The sequence below is a fragment of the Anastrepha obliqua genome, chromosome 3 (assembly GCF_027943255.1).
Source record: "Anastrepha obliqua isolate idAnaObli1 chromosome 3, idAnaObli1_1.0, whole genome shotgun sequence".
In the NCBI taxonomy this organism is placed as follows: domain Eukaryota; kingdom Metazoa; phylum Arthropoda; class Insecta; order Diptera; family Tephritidae; genus Anastrepha; species Anastrepha obliqua.
Window position 1 is genome coordinate 110080875 of NC_072894.1, and position 9944 is coordinate 110090818.

Genomic DNA, 9944 nt, shown 5'->3' on the forward strand with positions numbered 1-9944 from the left:
AGCGGCTACGTTGGCTGGGTCATGCCACCCGAATGGAAACCAACGCTCCAGATCTGAAGGTATTCGATGCGATACCAGCTGGTGGCAGCAGAAGAAGAGCAATGCCATCTTTACGTAGGAAAGCTCAGGTGGAGAAGGACTTGGCTTCACTTGGTGTGTACAATAGGCGCGGTTTAGGAGGAGAAAGAAATCACTGTCGCGTAACCGATTATCGCGCCAATCAAGAAGAAGAAGAAAAAATTGATTCAAAAACAAAATTGGCGGTAAGGCGGTAAGAGATTTATAGCGAATAAAGTGGGCATCATCGTAAGAAATGCCTATTTTGAAGGCTTCCAGAAATCGTAATATTTGGTGGGTAGCAAAAAAGTAGAAATGTTGGAAGAAGTTCATTCGCTTTCATTTTGGTATGGTATTTTTCACAAATTTGTATAAACTTATTGACTCAATCTCGTTATAATACATTTCAATACAATGCCTAAGTATATCCACACAGGTGCAATGACCTCACATTATAAGCCGCTGGGATACAAAATCCCAGTGTTTTCATGAAAAAAATTGGTCTATGGTTACGGATGTGTGCGCATTAGGGTGCATCATTTTTAATGCAAAAAAAAGTCAGTGGTATTTTCTATCGGAACTGCAGAATTTATTATATTTTAATATTTCAGGAAAATTTGAAGATCTACGTGGAGTAATTTGAATGAACCTTCGTTCGAGTTCTTTTTGATAAACAAAACTACTTTTTAAAAATATTTTTTTCGAAAAATCACCTCGGATGATATACAAGTTTCAGCTTGAAAGGTCTGAAAATGTATGAAAATTTTATCAACAGAAGTAAAATAGTGACTTTCTCGATAAAAAGACATTTTTGGACGTCAATGGGCGAGATATTTCAAAATACAATTTTTCAAAACAAAAAAAAAAATTGCATTACAATGTTCGCTTCAATTCATATAATGCTGGGCTACACATAGGAAAAACAGAAAAACGGGAATGCCGTCTCTCTCTTCGTCTTCGTTCACATATCCAGATTCCAGTAATCTACTTCAACTTCTTCTTCGGACGCAAGTTGTTGGTGTGCCAACACTTCTTCTTGCGGAAGTTGGTCCCACGTAGAAGCATTTGCGGCAGATCATCTTATCGTAATTGTATTTTTGAGGCAAGATAAGCAATGAAGCTTCAGTGACGCAACACCAATTGAAGGGTGGACTCCTTCTGGCTGTTGTAATCGGACAAGGTGCGACCATCCTCCAGTTGCTTGCCAGCGAAGATCAAACGCTGTTGATCTGGTTGGATACCCTCTTTCACATGGATCTTAGCCTTGACATTTTCGATAGTGTCACAGGGCTCGACCTCCAAAGTGATGATCTTACCAGTGAGTGTTTTGACAAAAAACAGGTGCAGAGAAATTCTAGTGGCAGTCGGTCTACGTGAATGAGTTATTTTTGCAAAAAATTAAAATGATGATCTTTCCAATGATATTTTAAAAGCATAAATCAAGATTTGGCTGAGGTACTCAAGTTTTTCTTAAACACATCTACCAGAAAATGCCAAAAATAGGATCAAAAATGTCTCTCTCGCAACTTTTTTGTGAGGTACCCTAATATACATACAGACGTACATATGTTAATATGTATTTATGTGGCCACCCACGCTAACATTCGTTGATAAATGAAAAGTAGTTAAGTTAATGTATTTTCAAGAGAACAAAAAATGTTACGTAAAAAATTACATTACATGAAATTTTACGGAAAAAGAAGAAGAAAAACCGGAAAATAAAAGAAAATTTCGCCAGAGGCATAAAACAAAAGAATTTTTGTAACAATTGAGCGGACATCACATTTGACAGACAGCAGCTTGACAGCGCAATGAAATGCTGAATATTTATAAAAAAAATATATTTAAATGTAAAAAAAAATCTGCAACGTAGTTTGGCCCCAAAATGGTATAAAATCGCCGTGCACAACAGCAAACATCATTTATTGACAGACGAAATAAAATGTGCAGACAGCCAAAAAAGGAGGAAAAATGAAGTATGCCGAAAAGCACAATGCGCAGAAAGTACAAAAAGTGAAGCGAATTAAAAAAAATGCAAACTGCGAAATTCAGACATTAGTACATGTGCCTGTCAACATTTTAATTAAAAAAGGATACGCGTCTCATATGAAAAACGGATGTTGGCAAATACGCGCGCAACCAAATAGTCAACACAACAACAGGCCATAGCAGAGCGGAGCGGAGTGGAGTGGTCAGCGACACATTAAAATGTTTGACAGAGGGCGCAAAATTCGCGCTTTTGTCAACAACAATAACAACAACAGCAACAATTGTAATGACCACTAGTGGTTCTCGAGTGAATTTCAGTTGTTTTTTTTTTGTTTTTGGTGTTTTTTGCTTGGTTTGAGTTCAGCAGAACAATGCAAGGGTGCGAAATAATGAACTCGTTTTGCTGTTACAAACAATTTCTTTTTCAATTTCAATATGTGCTCGAGGGGGGGAGAGTGTGTGTGCGGGTGTGGGTAGGTGGCGCACAGAATAGGCATATTGAGCGCCACATTGGGTCATTACATGTCGGCAGCTGACAATAGCCAGTTGGACAGTCAACCAAATAGAAGCGAAACAAAAAAAAAAGGAATCTCAACTGACCTCTGCAGCCACGGCTGCTGGTAAAGTGCGCGGAAGCCACTGAAGTCTTCATTGTAACTGCTCGTACTACCCGATTTTTTTTGCAAATTTTTTTTTAAGCCTCTCTGCTTGGTTCTTCCACACCGAACTGTCTATTGTTTGCATCATTTTAATTTTATTTATTGTTTGCCTGCCACTCAATGCCATACAGCAAAACGTGCAATGAACAATGGCTTTTACGCGCTGGCTGTCAAGTTGTTGTAAGCAACCAACCTGTTCGCCGTTCGCACTCCAACCATCCCTCCCCCTCTACAAGCAGCAAGCCAACCAAGCACCCAACTGACCAATCCAACGACCAACGATGCACCCAACTTACACCGACTATTGAGTTTGTTGAGCATTCAAATTAGATGAATTGCTTTTTGGTGTGCTCTAACTCATACCTTTTCTTGTTGTTGCTGTTGAAATCCCTGCTTTTCTAACTGACCACTGCCCGCTTTTGCGCCACCGCGACCGGCTAGCAAGCCACCAAGCCACCCAGCTGCCTATGGACGTAGTTAGCGCGCCTCGAGCACAATTCATTCATGGGCTTCAGTGGCGCGCACGGAAGTCATTGATGCTTACAGTTTTAGTAATTTCGTTCCTTCCAAAAGGTGCAGCTCGCACAGCGCATTTGCCTCTTAATCGTTCATGCTCCCTCCCTCAGCTTCAAATCGCATTCCTACTTCTATTACCTTACACATTTGTAATGACTTATCGTCAGCTTGGCCCACCTCGCATTCGAACGCCAATGCCACAATGCCACCACATTCTCGGACGCTCATTACTCGCTGGCTGCCTTCTTCTCTTATTTCTCTTCTCTGCCTCACTCCTTCTCACTCACTCTATTTCCTCTCTGTCTCCAAATTTTCTAGTGTTGCCCCCGCTTTTGTGTTATTTTCCAGTCATGTCAATGGTTTTTGCGGACATTTATTGTTTGAAAGCTATTACCCCTGCCATGGCGTAACTTGACTCAGCTCAGCTCATTTGGTTCATCACTTGGGGACCCATTGGCTAAGTCGTCACGGTGGTCGTTGGTCGTCGACACTCTGTTTTTGATTGTTTTGCAAAATGCTTTACGTATTCAGTCATTCATGCAAATCGCCTGTGGGGGTGGGAGTGCGGCGTAGAAGTGGTTGGAGATTTGCAATTGCTGCATATTTGCTGGAAATGTCCTAAAAAAATTCAATGATTTTATGAAAAGCATAGCGCTGAGTGCTAGAAAATATGTATTTGTATTTTAAGTGCTGTGCCGCAAATAATCATAAATTTCTTTCTTTATTTTTGAGTGGATATAATTTGAATTGCGTGGAGAGAAGGAGGATAGAAACCTTGACGCATTTCAATAGAAGCTCTGATTATTTAAATCTGCTTCCATTTTCATGCAAATGGATTGAATTTCTTTTCAAGATTTTCAATAATTAAACACTCACTTTAGTGAAGAAAGCATGATTTTGTATGTATCTTGTCTGTCATAGTTAGACCCAGTTTGAGGCATCGAAGTCATGTGCGTTTAGTTCGCAATTTACTGAAGTGGTATACTCGTATGGTAGGGTTCAGCTGACTCTCGCCTCGTATACACAATGCACCACTCATCATACGGGAACATATACTCGCCAAGGATTTCAGCAACTTAATAGGTATTAGCTCTATTAGCCAGAAAAAAATTCGCTACAAAATCCTCACTTTATTCCCTTACAAAGTTCAATTAAAGAAGCTGTAGAAAAACGGTCATCTACATCGATGTTGCTCCTCTTTGTGGGCTTTAGTTCGATGAGAAATTGACTATAACGTCATTTAAATAATAATCAATTTGGTTTGTTTTAGTGAGCAGCGATCCCAAGCCTCATTCGCAGTCGTAGAGAGGCCAAAACATGCTGAACTTATGATTGTTTTGGTGTGGGCTTTGGAGCTGTGGCATTATTGACTAATTTTTCCACGCAAATTCCACAGGAAAGTAGTGCAACCAGAAGTTTGTATGTTAATCTGGAACATTGGTACATTTTCATCGGAGAATTTAATGTGCGCGAGTTCTGGTCTCAGCTTTCAGTATCGAAAGAAAGCAGGGCAAATAAAAGAAACTAATCAATGGTACAGCTAGTATTTATATATATATAATTGGCGCTACACCCTTTTTGGGTGTTTGGCCGAGCTCTTCCTCTTATTTCTGGTGTGCGTTTTAATGTTGTTCCAGAAATGGAGGGACCTAAAGTTTCAAGCCGACTCCGAACAGCAGATACTTTTATGCGGAGCTTTTTCATGGCAGAAATACACTCGGAGGTTTGCCATTGGCTGCCGAGGGGCGACCGCTATTAGAAAAATGTTTTTCTTAAATTTGGTGTTTCACCGAGATTCGAACCAACGTTCTCTCTGTGAATACCGAATGGTAATCACGCACCAACCCATTTGGCTACAGCGGCTGACCCAGCTAGTACTAAACCAAAAATCGCGGATATAGCGACTGATCATAAACTCGATTCCAAGGGTAGACGTCAATCTTAACTCTATATTAAGATGTGGTATCCTTGTTTAAGTTATTTAATATATAAGACAAGCCTCTCTTAGGTAGTACGTTTCTGCCGTTCAAGTTAAATTATTATACATTTATGGATTAAGGTTATAGAAGCCATTCTGGAGAGTACTTACTTATGTGTCTTCAATGATAACCAATTCTCACCTCGTCGTCGAAGAAGACGCTGAGGAAGTAAGCCATCAAGATTCAATAGATATCCTCTTAATAAATCTTTAATTCTTATGAAACTGTAGCTGCAAAACTGGATTTAGTCATCCCCGCAGATGTTGACAATCTAAGCTCTCTACAAACTTCTTAATAATCTTTCCAATTCTGACGAGCTGTAGGTTTCATTTAATTTTAAACTGACACTATGGGCTGTAACAAGAGTTACAAAAGGGGCATTGATACCCATTGGTGAATTTGGACTCTCAAAGTTGGTAATAAGCATCATGAAGACCTTAGAGGAAAGCAATAAATTGGTGTATGTACACACTTAATTAGCGGATGTATCCTCTATTGGATGCTTTCCGAGCTCCTCTTCCTGTTTGTAGAGTTGCCTCTCAATTTTCTTCTGCAAAACGGAAAACACTTCAGTTTTATGTGGACTCCGAGTGCAATATTGTTTTTCATGAGTAACTTTCTCACGACACAAATCCATACGGTGATTTATTATTATATACCCCGGGGGTCAGACACGATTAGAAAGAAACTTTTGTATCATTTGGTGTGTCATGCTCAGAGGGGTTTCGCTTTCAGGCCACATCATATGGTAGTCACCCACAAACTCATTCGGCCATAATGGCTGCCGCTTAAGTATTCTTCTTGATTGGCGTGATAACCGTTTAGTCTTCACGTGAAATAATTCCAACCAAGGAGAAGCCGTAGGAAAACAAGCTTGGTGCGTAAGAAGACTGTGATCTACTCGATTGATTTCAAATATCTGGGATCTGATAAGAAATAAAGAGAGAATAGTGTATCTTCCATACCGAAAATTAATATAAGTTACAATTATTACAGCTATGAAAAATGGAGTGTGGTAATGAGAAAACTGCACAGGCGGTTAATATTCATTCTTGAAAGCCTCTCATTCAGATTTGAAAGGTGACAGCCAAGGTACCTAAATCTTAGCCTGACAAAGCAAGGAAGCCGAGAAGTTGATGCTGAAAACATTCCATCAAATGCTTTGCTTATCCGCTACTATCAAACCGCTTACGCGATTATGGCCGAGTTTAACAAAGCCAGTCATTTTTTTCTCGTGCTAACGTGCGCCAGTTGTACACACCAAGTGAAGTCAAGTCCTTCTCCATCTGATCTTTCCAACGCAAAGCAGGTCTTCCTCTTCCTCTGCTACCACCAGCTGGTACCGCATCGAATACTTTCATAGCCAGAGCGTTTGTATCCATTCGGACGACATGACCCAACCAACGCAGACGTAGAGTAGACTACATGAAGCCAAGTGAATCCCTACTCCCTCTTTGTAAGGTCAAACTTCCTCAGACAGCTCACTAGGTACAGTAGTATTTCTGTCGTTAAGCCAAGTATGAGCCAAAATGGCAGATATCACCGAAAGGATAGTTACACATTCTCCATCTAACTTTCAGCGCATCATCAGCAAGTTTAAAACTTGACAGCCTTACTATTAGGAAACATTTTTTTCTTACCCGTTGCTCATGTAATCGACTCTTTATTTCATATAAGTTGCCTTCTTTTGGAATACTCTAATATGATGCGACACCATAAACTTAATGTTGAATGCGAGCCCCGCGCAGAAGGCTCCTCTAGTAACATTTTTTTAAAACTTTGAGAAATGCGTGAACAGTTTCGCTGGACCAGCTTTCATGATATGTTCCACCCTATCCATGCCTCACTTAAGGTGTTATGAGTATAAAAGAGCTTACAACATCTCAAAAATAACGTGAGTTCCTCCTTAAGAAGATCTTCTGGCAGACCGCATTCAGCGGTCTGGAAATGGAACGTCATTAGCTTAGCGAACGCTAAAAGAAAATAGCGCTGAGATGGTTGCTGGCTTTTTTCATAGACCTTACTTTTTAGGTATCTCTATACAAAAAGTCAAAAGTGGTAAAATCGAATGTCCTGGGTGCCCAGGGTATGACTCAGAAAATACTTATTAGTTTGTTAGGGAAAAAATCACGCGGTCGCGCTATGGTCTCCCTGATCGTGTGGGGCATAGGGCCATCTTGCTGAAACCTTGTGTGTGTACTGAAGTATGGATATCCTCTTATTCTTCTTCTTAATTGGCATGATAACCACTTACGCGATCCTGACCGAGCTTAACAAAGCACGCCAGTCGTTTCTTTCTCGTGCTAACCGGCGCCAGTTGGACACACGAAGTAAATCCAAGTCCTTCATTACCTGATGTTTCCAACGCAGAGGAGCCCATCTTTTCCTCTGCTATCACCAATTGGTACCGCATCAAATACTTTCAGATCCGGAGTGCTTGTATCCACTCGGACGATATAACACAGCCAACGAAGACGCTGGATCTTTATTCGCTGCGCTATGTCTATGTCGTCGTAAAGCTCATACAGCTAATAGTTATATTGCCTGCGATACTCGCCGTCACCAACCTGCAAAGGTCCAAAAATCTTCCGTTGAATCTTTCTCTCAAACACTCCAAGTGACGCACCATCGGATATTGCCAACGTCCACGCTTCTGCGCCATAAGTTTGGGCGGGCATGATGAGAGCCTTATAGTTAGTTTTGTTCGTCGAGAGAAGAGTTATTATTGGCAGAAAATAATCGTCCATGAGAGACACCGTTCGCAGAAATTGCTTGCTCTTGACTTTCCAAAAAGATGGCTCAATTCCATTGCTTGACAATGCACACCAACCCGTCACTTTTAGACTGTGAAGTGACTGTTGATGGTTTAGTAGTGGATGCTGTTCTTCTTCATATTTTTCGGAAATATTTTGGCGAAAGTCTTACGATCTAATATATTATATTATTCCGATGGAAAAACAGTACCGATGTTTCTTTTTTGTACGAGGAGTGCTGCATCCTAATGTACATGCATAGGTAGTATTTTTTACAACAACAATGCACTACATGTATCTAGTTTGTATTTTGACAACGCTTGACGACCACATGTCAATAACTATGATTTTTTAAATCCTTTCAAAACGCCAGCACGCAGGTTTTTGAAAATCCAAGCAATAAAGTGTGAAATAAATTTTTTAAAGCACAGACGCGCAAGCAAAAGGATTACAATATGCAGCTGTGACAATTTTCCTTGACAAATGCAAAGCCTTTGCGGAGTTTCTTGGTGGAAAGAAAGTGGCTACGGAAGCGACAAACTTTAAATTTGTCCCTTACATCCTTCCGCACCTCGTTTTTCAAGCGTATCCTGCCATTTAAAATGATTTCCTGACTGTCCGATTGAATAACCCAAAATTTGATTATGACTTGACAAATAACATAACACAATAATTGTGTGTGCGTGTGTGTGTGTATGTGTGTATATGGCTGCATATGTTTGTGTTTGTATGTGCGTCAAAGGACCTGCTGGCGTTCAAGGACTTGTCGAACACTACGCTTAAGTAATTGTAAATATTGAATTTTCAGAGTTTAACCAAAACCAGCTTTTGCGAGAGACACCCCGAGGAACTGCCTACATTTACCTACAAATACATATGAGTATGTCTGTATGTATGAATCTACCCACCGCTGCATAAGGGTGAGAAAGTGTGCAATGTCTAACCCTTTTGCTACCTTTTTAACGCACGTACAACCGTACACTTGTCTAGCGGCTCGTCTCATTTGACATTTCATCTAACCAACTCTTTTGTCTGTCTGCCATTTCGTGTGTTTATCTGATTGTTTACACACGTCTCTTGCGAGGATTATGCGTTTGTCAATTTTGCGACAATTTTCGAAATACGCGCCCATCAACCAAGCCACCGTGCGCCATTAACTCGCTTACTCATTCGCGCCATAGGTTTGAGTTTAAAATTAATAGAAATTTCCTGCCGCCACTTCGTTGCATTTTACAGATGAAAATTAACGATTAGTCTCTGCAATAGTACTTGCAACTCCTTGCCACAACCATTCTTTGGTATGTACACATACACATACATACACACACACACATACATGCTCATATGTATATGTTTGTACATTTAAACCTATGTTTTTATGCAAAGTATTTGCCCTGTTGTGAGTTGTGTACATTTCTATGCCTGGCCGTGTTTAGCCCGAGCTTAGTGTATGTCAGACAATTTGATGCCATTATTGGTTGCTTGACAATTTCACTTAATCCCTCCCAAAGGAGTAATCGTCGCGCGAAAGCTTTGTTGACTCACTGCGCCACAGTCCACAGCGCGGCTTCCTCCGTAAGTATTGTTGGCTTTATGGTCATGGCATAGAATTGTTGCTTGATAAGATTGAAAAGATATTCAATGACTACCCAACCACATAAGTGAATTTAAAATTTTGTGACCAGACAATTGCGAGTTGAAGTGATGTCTCGAAAAATATGTATTCAAGCAAAAAATGCTTGTTTCTATAAATACATGAATGACTAATCCAAAATCACGCTCATCCTGGTCCAATCTTTGTCCAATTATTGGCTAGCTGCCCAACGGTACGTACTTACTGCCGTTTCAATAACAAAAATCCTAACCTGACATGTAGGGGTGAGTAATCTTCCATAAATTGCTAATGCCTCAATTCAGTCAAATCTAAGTGCAACTGCATTGAAAGAAGTGCCCTCGAAATAAGTGGGTTAGAAAAACTCAAGTTGGTCGAA

General features: G+C 40.3%; 1 pseudogene; it reads right to left on the reverse strand.

The window, feature by feature from the left end:
- Positions 1 to 1041: 1041 nt before the first annotated feature.
- LOC129242154 (ubiquitin-60S ribosomal protein L40-like) lies at positions 1042 to 3449 on the reverse strand (annotated as a pseudogene).
- Positions 3450 to 9944: the final 6495 nt, after the last annotated feature.